Source organism: Notamacropus eugenii, chromosome 1, assembly GCF_028372415.1.
Source record: "Notamacropus eugenii isolate mMacEug1 chromosome 1, mMacEug1.pri_v2, whole genome shotgun sequence".
Classification (NCBI taxonomy): Eukaryota; Metazoa; Chordata; class Mammalia; order Diprotodontia; family Macropodidae; genus Notamacropus; species Notamacropus eugenii.
In genome coordinates this window covers 81,001,390-81,013,199 of record NC_092872.1, presented here as the reverse complement: position 1 = coordinate 81,013,199, position 11,810 = coordinate 81,001,390, and the positions used below count along the sequence as shown (strand labels likewise).

General features: G+C 37.7%; 1 long non-coding RNA gene across 1 annotated transcript; it reads right to left on the bottom strand.

Annotated features, from left to right (window-relative positions):
• Window positions 1-435: 435 nt before the first annotated feature.
• LOC140503325 (uncharacterized) lies at window positions 436-8,589 on the bottom strand. The gene is made up of 3 exons (XR_011966773.1): window positions 8,441-8,589; window positions 7,436-7,482; window positions 436-3,513 (listed from the first exon to the last, which is right to left on the bottom strand). It is a non-coding gene; the product is annotated as an uncharacterized lncRNA (long non-coding RNA).
• Window positions 8,590-11,810: the final 3,221 nt, after the last annotated feature.

The following is an 11,810-nucleotide window of genomic DNA, read 5'->3' as shown; positions in this document are numbered from 1 at the left end:
TGGGTAAAGATACTGGAGTGGTTTGCCATTTCCTTCTCCAGTGTGTCCTCATTTTACAGATAAAGAACTGAGGCAAATTAAGTGGCTTGCCCAGGGTCACACAGCTAGTAAGTAAGAGACTGAATTTGAACTCAGATTTCCTGACTCTAAGTCTCTTGCTCTGTCCACACCCAATCAGACTGAGACCTGTTAAAGACCATAGCTTGAAAAGGCCAATGTCCTCCACTGTATTCTGGGGCATCTCCACTTGTCCTGATCTATATATGGCCACTGGACCCAGATGGTTCTAGAGGAGAAAGTGAGGCTGGTGACTTTGCACAATAAATCCAATTCGCTTGTACATCATGGCATCACCTCCCTGATGTCATGGTTCTCTTTAAAAACAAAGGATAAAGTATAACTTCTATCCATAAAATTTTTTTAAAACAATTTTTTTCCAATTACATGCAAAGACAATTTTTAACATTTTTTTATATAAAATTTTGAGTTCCAAATTTTCTCTCTCCTTCTGTCCCCTCTCTCCTCCCTGAGTTGGTATATATGTACATTCATGTAAAACATGCTTCCATATTAGTCATGCTGCTGGAAAAAAAATAGAATGAAAGGAAGAAAACCAACAAATAAAAAAATAAAGAAAATGAAAATAGTATGCTTTGATCTGCATTCAGACTATCACTTCTTCCTCTCGGTGTAAATAGCATTTTCTATCATGAGTGTTTTGGACTTGTCTTGATCTATCCATAGAATGTTTAAAAAATTTTTTTTCTTAATAGTATTTTATTTTTTCTAATTATACATAAAAATAGTTTTCAACATTCATTTTTGTAAGATTTTGAGTTCCAAATTTATCTCCCTTTCTCCTTTTCCTTCTCCTCCCCAAGACAGCAAGCAATCTGATATAGGTTATACATGTACAATCATGTTAAATATATTTCTACATTAGTCACGTTGTGAAAGAAGAATCGGAACAAAAGGGAAAAACCAAGAGAAAGAAAAAACAAAAAAACCCTCCAACAACAAAAATGAAAATAATATGCTTCCCTCTGCATTCAGACTCCATAGTTCTTTCTCTGGACGTGGATAGCATTTTCCATCATGAGTGTTTTGGCATTGTCTTAGATCATTGCATTGCCAAGAAGATCTAAGTCTATCAAAGTTCTTCACACAATGTTGCTGTTACTATGTACAATGTGCTCCTGGTTCTGCTCACTTCGCTTGGCATTAGTTCATGTAAGTCTTTCCAGGTTTTTCTGAAATCTGTCTGCTCATCATTTTTTATAGCACAATAGAATTCCATTACATTCATATACCACAACTTGTTCAGCCATTCCCCAATTGATGGCCATCCTCTCAATTTCAAATTCTTTGCCATCACAAAAAGAGCTTCTAGAAATATTTTTATATATATGGATTCTTTTCCCATTTTTATGACCTATTTGGGATACAGTCTTAGTAGTGGTGTTGCTGAATCAAAGGGTATGCACAGTTTTATAGCCTTTTGATGGTTCCAAATAATTTTTCAGAATGGTTTGGATCAGTTCACAACTCTACCAACAATGCATTAGTGTTCCTATTTTCCCATATCTTCTCCAACATTTATCATTTTCCTTTTTTGTCATATTAGCCAATCTGATAGGTATGAGGTGCTATCTCAGAGTTGTTTAAATTTGCATTTCTCTAATCCGTAGTGATTTAGAGCATTATTTTTCATATAACTATAGATAGCTTTAATTTCTCCACCTGAAAACTGACTGTTCATATCCTTTGACCATTTATCAATTGGGGAATGCCTTTATCTATAGAATCTTGCAGGGAGAAAGAAATGCAGAAATTGAGTCTAAAATCTTTGCAGGCTGATTCTCCTTAACACTATAAATATTGTGAGGCCAGGATCATGGCTATGAAACTTCTGTTTTGTACTGTAAGTAAATACAATTCAGTGCTTTTAGGGTTTTCATTCCTGCTGCTTCTCCCAAATGGTACCCAGGGAGAATCCAGGTTCCTCAGTTATAAAACTGGTTACACATCCAGACTTGGTTTGAATATGGCCATGGACAAGGCAGTCACTGTCTCATGAGACAGTACACTGTATTTTTAGATAGCTCTTTTAGGAAGTTCTTCCTTACACTGAAAAAAACCCTACCTCCTTTTAACCTCCACACATTAGTTCTACTTTGTCTTCTAAGGCAGAATAGCATGTCTAACCCTCTTCACATAACAATCCTTCATCTATTTGGAGCTGGCAATCATGCCCTGATTAGGTCTTCTACAGGTTAAACATCTCTGGTTTTTTCTTGTATGACGATTCCCAGACCCTTCACTCCCTTGGTCAGTTTCCTTGGGTTGTGATTAAAATGATATAAAACACTCCACAGTCCATTTTTACCATCTATTCTACAAAGTGCCAATGCTATCTAGAAAATAATGCCATTATCATTTGATAACAGAGATTTAGTGCTGACCAATAGTGTTAAAGAGGACAAGGAAATAGAAGGTATTAAAGAAGAATGTGGATGAAAAACAATATACATTAAAACAACTTAAATTGTATTTTTCTATTAATAGAGATCTCCCTCTCTCTATCCTGGTTGTCTTGCACTCTGCTTTGGCATCCTCATATAATGCTTTATTTCAAGGTGGGAAATGTACCCTATTCAGCCTGAACTACCATCCAATGTAGACTAGGTAAATCACCAGAGATAAAAAATTATTATATTACATGTTATCATAACAAAGCATGAATCTTCCAAAGAACACAAAACTAACCAGAACATATATGCCATGAAGCCTTCCTTAACACTTCATAAATCAATGAAAAAAAATTTCCTTGGGGGCAGCTAGGTTGTGTAGTGGATACAGTACTGGCCCTGGAGTCAGGAGGACCTGAGCTCAAATCTGCCATAAGGCAATAACTGTGTGATCTGGGCAAGTCACTTAGCCCAAAATGTCTCCAAAAAGAAAAAAAAAGAGAAAGAAAAAGAAAATCCAACAGCAAAAACCCAATGAATTCTTTCTATTGGTTCCTCTGTCTGTGGAGAAAAGGGAATTAACATCTTGGGAGAAACTCATGCTCTGGCAATAGTGAAGAGAGGGCTGCCTTGTGCCATTGGTGGAAAATATCTCTGGATAGCTCTTTTACCTTTTAACCCATGCCTCTGGGAAGACTAGAGAGAGGGTTGTCTTGAGTTGCTACTGGAAGAGCTCTCTGCACCACTGGTTGTCTTCTCAGATGTCATGAAGGAAACAGTCTCCATTGCTGTCAGTCACAGCTAGTTCCACCCCCTTGCTATCAGATGCTACAGTTCTGTCTTCACAATCTTCATTTCATTCTAAAGCTACCTCTATGCCTTCAATCACCAGGGTCCTGTCTCTGTTCCAAAGCCATTGCAGAGTTCTTTGTTTCTGCCACCAATAAATGTTCTCTTAGCTTTAAAGCTCCAGGGCTACTTGGCTGAGGGATGTTGTTTAAAGTTCTTTGTGATTCAAACTGTCTAGACTTCAGGTAGAGAATTTCTAAGAAGGAAATGATGAGATCCTTTAAATTAAATCATGTATTTTATCTTCAATGCAAAAGAAGATAGCAAAAATTATTAGGAAAAATGATTCAAGATCAAGAAACAGAAGTTTGCAGATAACTCAGAAGCCTTGTGTCAGTACAACATAAATATTTTCTTCAAGAAAAGAATTAAAAGGTTGTGGATTTTGCCAAATATCTAAAGATATCACAAAAATGAAGCTATTTCATTGAATGTAGTTAAAATTAATACATATGTGTATTAAGTGCTGATCATGTACTAGACTCTGAAAGTACAAGCACAAAAACAAAAGACCTTGACCTCAAAGATTTTACTGTGTGTGTGTGTGTGTGTGTGTATGCACGTGCATATGTGTGTGCATGCATGAGAGAGAGAGAGAGAGAGAGAGAGAGAGAGAGAGAGAGAGAGAGAGAGAGATATGCTATATGTACACAATTAAGCATTATGTGAGGTAGAAAGAAATTGTGGCAAAAGGAGACTCAAACAAAGTACTTTCAGAAAATGTAATGAGTGTTGTAACTGACAAAAAAGTTAACAGTTATAACAATATAGAATTTAGAGAAGCATAGGAAGATTGATATGAACAGACGTATAATGAAGTGCAAACCAGAAAATAACAAACACAATTCACACAAGAATGTAGATGGGAAAATAAAAAGTAGAAACTGAATGAAGTATAATTATAATGACCCAAATGCCTAGAAGCTATCTCAGCTATCAGGCATTTGATTTCTTCAAGCAAGGAGATGTGGCAGGTAAAGGCAATACTCTCTTAGTTAAAGTCTAGCATAACTGCATTTTAAAACAGCATGGAGGAGAATGACTAAAGATTTTTTAAAAATTAATTTATTTATATTTGGTTTTCAACATTTGCTTTTATAAGATTTTGAGTTTTAAATTCCCTCCCCCTCCCTCCACACTCCACTCACCAACATAGCATGCAATCTGATACATGTTATACATGTATGATCATATTAAACAGCATTGGTCATGCTGTAAAAAAAAAGAATCAGAACAAAAGGGAAAAACCATGAGAAAGAAAAAACAAAAAGCAACAAAAGAAAGAAAACATATAATATCCTTTGATCTGCATTCAGACTCCATAGTGCTTTCTGTGGTTGTGGATAACATTTTCCCTCATGTGTTTTTTGGAATTATCTTAGATCAGTGTGTTGCTCAGAAGGGCTAAATGACTATTTTACGTAGCACGTCAAAGGATAGAAACAGGTAGTGTTCAAAAGAAGAAATATAAATGATCAACAACCATATTAAAAATGATCTAAACAATTAATAATAAGAGAAATCCAAATTAAAACAATTCTCAGGTACCACCTCACATCTATTAGAATGGCAAAATTAACAAAAGAGAACAATGGACTGTGGTAGGATGTAGGACAAGTACACTAATGCCCTTTCGGTGGAGCTGTGAAGTGATCCAACTCTTCTGGGAAGCAATTTGAAGTTACATGCCAAAAGTCACTGAACTGTGCCTGCCCTTTTGGTCCCAGTGGTGTGCAGGAGCCATCTTGAACTGGCTGCCAAGATATTGGGAAATTTTTCACTATGAGCATTTACACTTTAGAAACTGGCAAATGCTGCAAATTAGAACTTAATTTATTATCTTGTTGATTGTTTAGACTTAAGAAAGTGATGGAAAAAATGTTAATCATTCAGATAAAATTTTAAAGTGTGTAATTCATGTATTCTCTCTCACCCCCTACCTACTACCCACCTCAGCCAGTTGTTAAACATTAACTGCTGGATTTCGGTCTAAGCAATCTCTCTGCCCTGGGAAACTGTGAAAACAAATCAGTTGTTTTCTTCTACTGCTCCTCTTTCCACTAGTTATCTAACTGTTGGCTTAAAAAGAATTAAATTATTTAAATATCTATCTCCCCTTCTCTTCTTCCCCATGTTACCATTAAGCAATAGGACATATTTTGCAATGCAGTGGTTAAGTGGCTTCTGAAACAAAGTAGTCAGAAAGATTAACTTTTTTAGAAATAGAAATAAACCTATTGTTGCAAGGACCTGAAACATTTCCAGAGGACTCATGATGCAAAATGCCATGCACATCCAGAGGAAGATCTACGTAGAGTCAGAACGCAGAATGAAAACGACTGTTTTCTCCTTTGTTATGTTATGTTTTGTTTTGTTTTTTCTTATGGTTTCTCCCACTCATTTTAATTCTTCTATGCAATATGATTAATATGAAAATATGTTTAATAAGAATGCATGTGTAGAGCCCATATAGAATTGCATGCTGTCTTGGGGAGGGAAGAAAGGGAGGGGGAGAAAATTTAAAAGTTATGGAAATGATGGTTGAAAACTAAAAACAAATAAATTAATTACAGATAAATAATATTTTGAAAAGAAATAAGCCTATTGCACTTAGTAAACACTCTGCTAGAGTCCCTGACACATTGGCATTGATGGATGAATATTTGCAACTGATTTTGATGACAGGGAATACTAACTTTTAACCTCAATTAGGCAAAATGTTACATCTTCAAAAATTTCATTTTTCTCATCAGTAGACCTATATTACCAAAAAATCATAGTCAAGTACAATTATGATTATTAATATTATCACATTTTTTACTTTCATCAAGAAAAAACGTGTGGAAAATTTTCTCTCCTCTTATGATGCATGATAGTCTCAGTTTTACCTCTTAGTCCACAAAGTTTAATGTGTTTGCCATCTAGCCCTTTACAGAAAAGGCTTGCTGACTCCTGGACTAGGGCATAAAAAACCTAGCCTTTGAGAAGTTGATGTCTCTCAGACTTGATTCACATGGCAATGCAATATCTTTTAACGGACCCTTCTGACGGATGTTGTTCATGGAAACAAGGAGGGCTGGGTATTCTTGAATCCATGCTATATCCTTGCTGAATATCCTTTCCTTGTTACCATTAAATAAACTTCCTAGAGGTAACTAGGTGATGGAATGGTAGGGCACTGAGCCTGGAGTCAGAGAGAACTGAGTTTAAATTTGGCCTCAGACATTTAATAGCTGTGTGGCCCTGGACAAGTCATTTAACTTCTGCCTGCTTCAGCTTCCACAACTGTAAAATGGGGACAATAGTAGTACCTGCCTCCCAAAGAATGTAGTAAAGAATATTTGTAAAGTGCTTAACATAATTCTTGGCACTCAATAGGTGCTTAATAATTGTTTGCTCCCTTCTTTCTTTTTAGTTAACTCTCAGATAGTCTATTAGCGTCTAATTTTGTTCATATCTCAAATCTGAACCATTGCTCAGGTCTGAGTTAGGTTTGCTGTAGATTAAACCCTCTTCCAAGAGAGAGGAGAAAGAAGGGAGAGTAGGAAGGAAGGATCTTGGCCTTTGGTCTCAGGAGTCCTGACTGGTGTCAGCCACACAATGCCTGCCCATTTCTCTCATGCATGATTTCATTACACCATCTAGGCCCCAAGAGTCCAGAGCTGAAGATTCATGTCAATTGCTTCCCCCATGTGGCTTCTTTTAGCTTTCACTCCCAAGTACTTTCTGCTTTCCCTTCCTCAAATCCCTTAGCCTGGGAGGGGCTGGCTTGTCAGTCAAGTCCTCATGGGAAGAGAGAATTCTAGGAGATTTCTGTCTGAGACCATCTGGCACCCATCTTCAGCATCCTAATCTCCTTGGCAACCACAAAACTGCCAATCTCCTCTATTATCTCACTTGATCCTCACAGTAATTTGAGTGAAGTAGGTGTTATTATCATCCCTAAAATGAGGGAGCTGGACTAGGTCCCTAGAGCTCTAAGGTATCTTTTAGACTTGATGTTTCATAATTTTTAGTGGTGTGGAGGAGAAAAAATAGAAGGCAAAGGAAAGGAAAGAAGGAACAAGGGAGGTAGAGGAGAAAGAAGTTGAAGAGATGATTTGCCACCCGATCCTTACCAAAAAAGTAGACATGTTTATATGCATCAATCTTGTGTAAGAATCTCCTACGAAAGAAAAATTGCAGATTAACTTTTAGGGGGAAGTCATCAGAGCGGGGATGCCAAATTTCTTCTGCCAAATCCCTGCCCAGAAAACTTGGGAAAATTATTAAATGAACAGGTCAGTATATTGACATCAATTCTTTGTGTATCTAAGAAAACTTTACAGTCATCAAAGCAATAAGGCTGACTTTCTGTTTTCCTACTCCCCTTCTACCCAATCTCATTCAACACACATCCAGTATAGACTCATTGTTCTGCTAGGATTCACAGGGTCTAGTGACCTGTACCCATTACCTGTCCTGTACCCAGTCATTACCTTTTGTCCAGGTTCATTGCTCTTGTTAGGGGGGATCAGAATCCTTATTGGCATACTCATTGACTTGCTACCAAAGTGCTGGCCTAGACATTCTGGGGAAAACTTTGCCTAAAGGTTTCATCTACAGTTTTCCCAGCAATAGGTGGAGTAATAATAAATATTCAGGGCGCAATATGAATTAGATTTAGGTCAGGTCATTTATCTCTACACAGAAAGCAACGATAACCATAAAAAAAGAATCATAGCAAACGTTACAGAATGACTATACCAGAATTCAGAAACTTTAACATATAACTACTATTGCTTCAATCTGCTGGGACACTGATAAATAAGACTCATCATGGCATAAAACAGTTCTGTAACACTGCTAATTAGTCATTTTTCATTTTACTCCCAATGGACAACCCTTAATTATCCACTTTGCTATTGAAAGTAACCAGGATTGGTCCCTCACCTGGAAGTGACTGAATTTGAGTCCACCCAAGTCAGAATTACCTTGGATATAGACAACCAATGCACAGCCCTATGCATAAAACTTCTCCAGGGACATGCGCGGTTTGGGAAAACACAAACCTAGAAATACAGGGAAATCCACTAAAGTAACTAAATTCTTAAGGACTGAATAACTTTTCCAAAACCTCTAACCTGAATCAATTTCTCTTCCTCTTATTTACATACTGAACCCTCTAGTTCAAGAGAAGCAGGTAGGTTACTTGGCTGAGATAGCTGGAACTTTTCCCCAGAGTACCAAATCTAGAAGCCACAGCATTTAGAAGGCACTGTCATCGTCTTCAGTCTTAGTGCAGAACCAACAGACCTTAGCACCTTAATAATAAGAATAATTAGTTGAAACAGGAAATTATTAACTAGTACATTGGGATGAGGTCCTACTCAATCCTAGTACCAATGGTAATCTACCCAGTAGTGGCCTTGAACTCCTCTTCTAGGAACTCTGTGTCCTTTGCCCTTACTTCGTATTTGCAGCATCTTGCTCAAACCTCAATGGAGGGGTGCTTCATGCTGATTGCACTGGGCATGGTTTGTGGTGTTTGCAGGGTATGTGTGTACATTTTATTGTTGTTCAGTTGTTTCTGTTGTATCTAACTCTTTATGATCTATTTGGGGTTTTCTTGGCAAAGATACTAGAGTGGTTTGCCATTTTCCTTTCCAGCTTATTTTTCAGATGGGGAAACTGAGGACAAACAGGATTAAATGACATGTCCAGGGTCACATAGCTAGTAAAGTGTCTGAGGCCAGATTTGAACTCGACAAGATGAGTCTTCCTGACTTCAGACCTAGCACTCCGATGACCGTGACTCCCAGCTGCCCACATGTGTGCGTAGTAGGCACTGAAATACTTATCGAATGACTCAATGTATGTGTGAATAGAGTAGCAGAATTTCTAGTTATGTCTCCAAGTAAAGGTCTTTTAAGGAAAACTAGCCTAGAGACCTGGACTCTTACTCTTGATAGTGAATCTCGGTGGCTGAGAGAAATCTAATAAATAAAAATTTAAGCATTTTATTATGATATTAAATTAAAAGTATTTATTAAGCTGTTACAATGTGCTGAGTGTTGGGAATACAAACATTGAAGCAAGATAGTCTTTGTCTTCAAGGACTTTTCTCTAGGGAGAGGAAACAACACATAGAAGGGAATGTTTGGTAGCTGACGCCCTCCTTGGGTAATCCTTCAGCTGAGTTATTGCTTTCCTCTTCCCCTGACTCAACTGTCCTGGCTTCCTGAGTATGATATGAAAAGTAAAGAGTGTGTACTGATTAAATAAGAGGAGAGGGATTTATAGCTTGTGTTTTTTTCTTCTATTCCTTTTGAAAATGTATTTTTAAGCCTCATTTAGTCCTTTATTATCTACATCATCAGTCAGTCAGTCAACAAGCATTTATTAAGAACTTGCTATATGCCAGTACTTTGTTAAATAATGGGAGAAAGCTAGATGGCTCAGTGGATAAAGAAGCCTGGCATCAGGAAGACCTGAGTTCAGATCTGACCTCAGACACTTAAACTGTGTGACCCTAGGCAAGTCACTTAATTTTTGTTTGCCTTAATCCACCAGAGAAGGAAATGGCAAACCACTCTAGGATCTTGGCCAAGAAAACCCCATAGATAGTTTTGGCATGCTGTGGTTCATGGGATAGCAAAGAAGTGGACATGATTGAACACTAACATGTGAAAAGAATAAGTAAAAACATGGTTCCTGTCCACAAGAAGCTCACATTTTAATGGAGGAGATAATTACATATATGTGATATATATATACATAATGTAAATGGAAAGTCATTTCTGAGGAAAGACGCTAACAGAGGAGGTAGGAAGTGAAGATGAGGAAAAGCTGGGAACTGGGAAAAACCACTGCAGAAGATGTGTATTGAGCTTACTGAGCCTGAAAGGCATAGGAAAGACAAGAAAACACTGAAAGTAAAGCTGTGCCTAGCATTTCCTAGGAGCCTCTCTAGGAGCAAGAATTTTTGAGACCAGAATCACGGAACGTGAGATTTGGAAAGTACCTTAACACCATCAAATCCAACTCATACCAGAAAGGAAAACCTACTATGTATACTTGCCAAATGCTTATGCAGCATCTGCTTCTCCATCAGTGGCCAAGGAGAAGGAATCCATTGTTCCTGGTGCTATGGCCAAATCAAACACATCTAGTCCTTCTGCTACAACATATGGTAGCCCTTTGAATATCGAAGATAGTTCATTATGCTCCGTCAGAGTCTTTTCTTGTCTAGGCTAAACATGCTCAGTTTCTTCAAATGGTCCTATACCCTGTGTTCAAGGGCCTTCACTATATTGGTTACCTTCCTCTGAACCCTCTTTAGCTTATCAATGACATTCTTAAACTGGGTCACCCAGAAACTAAACATAATAATCTAGATGAGGTTTGAAGACAGTAGGGTACAGCAGGCTTAGCTCCCTATTTGCAGAAGTTAAGAGCCTCTTCTGCAGCCCAAGATCACCTTAACTTTTACTTCCTTTCTTTTTGAGGCAATCAGGGATAAATGATTTGGCCAGGGGTCACGACAGCTTGTCAATGCCTGTGGTCAGATTTGAACTCAGGTGTCCTGACTCCAGGCCTGCTGCTCTATGCACTGAACCACTTGGCTGCCCTGCCTTAGTTTTTTTTTTTTTTTTTAAGTGATGAGCTTCTACATCACACTGTTGACTCATATTGAGCTTGTACTCCTTTAGAGCCTCCCATTTTTTTTTCCAGATCTACTTCTTTTTTGAGAGAAGAGGATGCCAGTAGATGCCTCAGTATGTGAGGTCCCCCATCAGAATTATATCATGATTCTATGCCAGACTTACGATCCCCTTTCTTTGAAATTCTCCCAAATAGTCTCTATCATGTTTCTCCACTATGGTTCCTTTATATTCTTATGACTATACCTTCTTATTAAAATACTATCCCCATTCTATTTCCTCTCCCTATCCTATTTCTTCTGTATAAGGTATCCAGAGCTATAGTCTCAATCATGAGTATCATCCTACCCAGTCTCAGTTTGCCTTCTTGAAGTAATTAACTCTAGCTTCTTTTTTGTTACTACGTAACTCATGGGAATCTGTGTATAGACATTTGAGCACATAGGCTTTGCTATTGCCCTCTTCTTTCTCTCCTGGAAATTTCTGGGTTTCCCAGATGCTTTTCTTTGTTCTTTCTTCATGGTTGTTCTTTATAGTATCTAACTTGGGGGACATACTGTACATAGGCAGTTCTTTTTCCTCTCCCCCATTTAAAAATATAAAGTTTTAAAAGTATAAAGCATAAAGTCCTTTTGACTAGATTTGCAAGACACCTGGCAAATACATCCTTATCAGCTTCTGTTAAGTATACTCCATCTCTGGTCAGGTATCTGTCAAGTCTATATTGTAAGACATAATCCAAAAAATCATAATGCCATTCTCAGATTTCATCTTTTCAGCTAGCTGGTCACTTCCCAAATTAATTTTTACTTCTATGCCCCTTGTCTTCAGTGGGCAGAAGTGAACTGCC